Source organism: Topomyia yanbarensis, chromosome 1 (genome assembly GCF_030247195.1).
Source record: "Topomyia yanbarensis strain Yona2022 chromosome 1, ASM3024719v1, whole genome shotgun sequence".
NCBI lineage: Eukaryota > Metazoa > Arthropoda > Insecta > Diptera > Culicidae > Topomyia > Topomyia yanbarensis.
The window spans coordinates 80,242,532-80,247,459 of NC_080670.1; the positions used below are offsets into that span (position 1 = coordinate 80,242,532).

General features: G+C 40.1%; 1 pseudogene; it reads right to left on the reverse strand.

The window, feature by feature from the left end:
- Positions 1 to 2,944: 2,944 nt before the first annotated feature.
- On the reverse strand, positions 2,945 to 4,141 carry LOC131696284 (sterol regulatory element-binding protein cleavage-activating protein-like; annotated as a pseudogene).
- Positions 4,142 to 4,928: the final 787 nt, after the last annotated feature.

Genomic DNA, 4,928 nt, shown 5'->3' on the forward strand with positions numbered 1-4,928 from the left:
CCTCAGCAACTATCCTTCCAAATCAAAAAAGATGGGTGGGTAATGTCTGCAACATAACTGGAGAGATGTAGAATACATAAGGGACACGTTCTTCAAATATGTTGATACTCATTGGAATTTTCGGACAAAAGGTGATTTGGGCGAGGAATATTTCAAATTATTCTTTACAAAAATGATGGTGGTCCTGAAAAGGACCGGTTTTGTTGGCGTTGTTGGCCTTGGTGAGGGAGATGGCTAACGATGAAATTAATTGTTAGCATGAGGAAGTCGCGTAGTACTGGCCAATGGAAGAACAGATAATAATTGATTCCTGAAAATCAATTTTTCTTTATTCAGGTAAATTATACATACTTACAAATCTAATAGAAGATTCTTGGTCATATTTCTGAATCATTAGTGCGAACAATGTGTAATTTGGTTAAGTACAATGAAAGTTACAAACTTTCCAAACTCGACCTTCTGTTCCTTCAGAAATATTGAAATGGGGTGTCTATATTAAACCGTTAGTCGTGGTCACAATAAAAAAAAGATGGGTGGGTAATGTCTGTCTCATAACCGGAGCGTCGTGATTTCAATTCGAGACGTTAATTTAAATCTAATAATATTCAACAGAATCACGTTTGAATGGGAAATTTTCAAATAATTCTCTATGGTAATAATGGTGGTTCTAAAAAGAACCTTTGGTATCGGCGTTGGTGTTGATGGTGATGCGCTGGATCGTTGGATATATTTGGCATGATAGTTACGTGCCTGGCGAACTGTTTTGTAGCCTCGAACAAAACGACAAGACTGGCTTCTTCGGGTACCATTACGGCTGAACTTTATAAGCTTAGCTCGACTTTTAAATCCTGCACAATCTCACGAATCAGACACTGGTAGGGCCATTTTGTTTGCTACTAGCACGGAGCTGCACAAAAAAATCATTTAATGCAGTTAGTTCACAGAAGCTGCCAAAAAGCTCGAATAGAAGCATGCGACTTCAACATTTCTCTTAAACACATGCAACAACACATTCGTTTTGGTAATACTGATAATAACAGTAGAAAGGAATGGAAAAGCAGTGCACGAAACGAGCGAGAGGATAATTTAAATTTTTGTTCCGTGTGCAAGCTACTTCTTTCCACACAACGTATTATGTTGATTGTTGAAAATTTGTTACACACCTTAAAATGAAAGTTTCAGTTTAACTCTCACTAGAATACAATTGATTGGTCCTGAAAAGCACCGTTGCTTTTATTGTAATTTACGCCCACTCCCAGCGGACACTGTGAGCCAGTTTGATTTCTTTTGCGAGAAAGTTACGTACTTGGCGCACTATTTTGTATCCTCAAACAAACCGACCAAGTAGGCATCACTGGCTTCATTACGGCTTGAAGTAATACACAACCTTACGAACCAGACGCTGGAATGTTAGCCAGCGGATTTGTTGCTCCGTTGCCCTTTATTTGGGGCGAAATACTGGCATGGCGACAGTTCCTGATCGGTAGTTGGTTGCGATGGGCCACCAGTAGCTGGGGCACTTTTGCGGACCATCATCATTGCTTTCCTCCGGTGGACTGGCTGCTTGCTAGTGCTTGAACGAATACGAATGATGAGAAAAACCGACCGACCAATATTCATATATGAAAACACGAGAAAGCACTACTATCGCTCTCTCGCTCGTTTTCGTGCCATTCCTGTGCCTTTCCTTTCCGTTCGGCTACCAATACTAGCATAACCAAAACGAATATTCTGTCTTTCCATCGCCTTCAATCTAGTGGCCAGTGCTAGCAAACTTGCATGTTCAGTTTTTCAATAACAACATTCCAACAATATTTTCAAAGAATGTTGCAGATTTGAAAAGAAAGAAGGAAAAGATTTTCACAAATTTAAATTCTTTTGTGTTATTTGTTAGCGCTGATACTGGCCATGGGATGGTGGGGAAATACCCACATTCGTTTTAGTTATGATGGTATTAGCAGCAGAAAGGAATGGAAAAGCAGTGCACGAAAACGAGCGAGAGAGGATAATTTAAATTCTCTTTCTTTCTTTCCACACATCGTATTTCTTATATAGCTTTCTGAACATTATTTGTTATACACCATAAAATGTAAATTTCAGTTTAACACTTATTTGAACACAATTAATTGGTCCTGTAAAAAACCGTTTATTGTTTTATTGCGGGAGCATAATTCAGACGCACTCCCCGCGGACACGGTGAGCCAGTTTAACTCTTATTAGAACACAGATTAGTTTCTCTGTTGCCCTTTAGTTGGGGCGAAATTGTTGCAGGGCGACAGTTCCTGATCGGGTTGCGATGAGTCACCAGTAGCTGGGGCACTTTTTCCGACCGTCGTCATCGCCAACTGCTTTCCTTCGGTGAACTGGCTGCTTGCTAGTGCTTGAACTTGAACGAATACGAATGATGAGAAAAACCGACCGACAGATATTTTTATAATCGCGCTAATATGCACTACTATCGCTTTCTCGCTCGTTCTCGTGCCGTGCATGAGCCTTTCCTTTCCGTCCGGCTTCTAATGGCCTAACCAAAGGAATATGCCGTCTTTCCCCCACCAACTGCTCTCGTCAAGCAACCCAATGCGAATAATCATAGGAACAAACATGTAGTGGACCTATATATAAACTTTTCATTATGTTATTGTTCGGTTGGTCTACCAAAGTGACGGCTCTGTGCGGGATGGGCTAAAAATTTTCACTTTTCCGAGTCGTTTTCGAAAGATTTTTCAAAACACAATTTTTTGTTATTAGTGCATGTTATACATACTTCAAATTTTAATACAGCATAGAGGAACATATTTTCAACAAATTGGCCTAAAAATCAAATCATTCTGTTAAGTATGATAAAAGTTATTAACGTTCAAAATCTCACACGGCGCCGCAGCCGATATTTTGAAACGGGACCCCTATATTGAAAGCTTAAATGTATTCTACATTAAAACTCGTGCTAGCAATGGCTTCGTACAGAGGCTGCTGCTGTACATTTGTTTTCGTTAGCTGGTCGATTACGATTCCCCGGACCGAGCCACTTTTCCGCCGCCACAAGTGGGAAACTAACGATTCTCATTTGATTTCCGTAGTCACAAATTACTGGCCGGTAGCATAATTTTCGGACTTAGCTGTGAATTGGATCAGTCAAGCCTGACTTCCCGAGCTACATCTCCAGTATTGTCGTCCCATACGACTAGTGAACCTAAATGTGATGAGATTAGATTGAATATTTTTCTACGAAAGTTATCTTCGACTAACCTCCCGAACAGAAAGTAATATCGAAATCGATCGTAGAAACGTTGAATTTACAACAGTTTTATTTGTTAACAACAACTTTTGTTGTAACATCAATATACTTATGATGCAGTCCTTCATGCCTCCAAAATCTACAACGGAAAAACAATGTAAATCGATGTTTTTGATTTCAGAATGTATGGGAATAGATCAATTTTTTACATCCCTTAACGACCCCCCCCCCCCGCCTTTTTCCATGTAAAAATCGGGTTTACAATGAAATTGGATGTAGAAACAACAAATGTGATTATATTTCCATTGTAAATTTTCCAGAATAACATTGTTTTTCGTTGTAATATAACAATAAAAAATGCTGTAATACTGTTGTGCATTTCTATTCGGGCTGTCTTTTCAGTCACGAGAAGGGACGGTGTCAGCATCACAAGCGTTGAATATGCATGACTGACGGTCATGGTGTTGAGCGGCTGACCCTGAAATCTATCCCAGAACCGTATTCGTTCATACAGTCCGAGCGATATTGCGTAACTCGGGGAACAGGCAAGTGCAACGATTGAGTCGTCATGGGCTTCAATTTTGTACATAGAGGCACCTATAAATAACCAATCAATTTAATTATGTAGATTTAGGCCATTTTCGTAAATTTGACTGACATACCCCGTATCAAGTCCCACACACATAGCACACCATCCTGGCAACCAGATGCGCCCATCTCGGCCTGCCACTGGTCTATGAAAATACATGTGATAGTACCGCAATGGCCGTTTAGGGTGCACTGCAATAGGTGGCTATCGAGCCGAAACACTTTAACAGTGTGGCCCTGGCTGCCAGTCATGACTGTACAACCCGCCACTTCCAAACATGTCACCGGTGACCCTTCTGGTGAAACTCCAGGATACATCGAAACTCCTCCTCGAATGCATGATGTTGAGCTGGCAACGCTGTGGACAGATTTGAGCCGGCGGATTGCTGAAATAAACTAATGCTTCCTTCCGAACCGGTGCGTACGTGGGCTAAAAAAGAATAAGAATTAGGGCCCTTGATGACATACTCATTACAGACTGAAAATTAAATGACTTAGAATATACATTAAAATCTATCTGTTTTGAACAAGTAAAATCTATCTGTTTTGCGCCCTAGGTGAGCTTAAAAAATTGCTTGAAGCATAGAACTTACTTCGCCCATATGCAGACGTAAATCCCCAATCGATCTGACAACCTTGCGTGTACGTTTCCAGTCTCAGAAAATCGATTCGTTCACTTAACCGTGCGACTATCACTTTGTCACCGGCGAGCTTTATGTTAGTTACCCCATTGTTGTGTTTTCGGCTATATATCCTGCAATGAAACGTCCGTCAATAGTTAAAATAAAAACCTATTTTAATCCACCTAGCGGTGCAATTGTGCCTTTCTCAATCATACATCACGAGAATGTGTGCGTTGTCTATATTCATTAAAAGCTTTTAAATGCATATATTACATTTAATTATTGTACATCACATGACAACTATATACAGGAAAATAAATCATTATTCGAGTTCAAAAACTTTGAAAAAGAAAAAACAGCCACGGTAATATTGAACTGAAAAACCGATTTAATCCACCTAGCAGTGAGATGAGACATTTCTTACACATTTCTCTATTGGATTAGTTTGCAGAACACACGAGAAGTAAGCACCCAACTAGAGG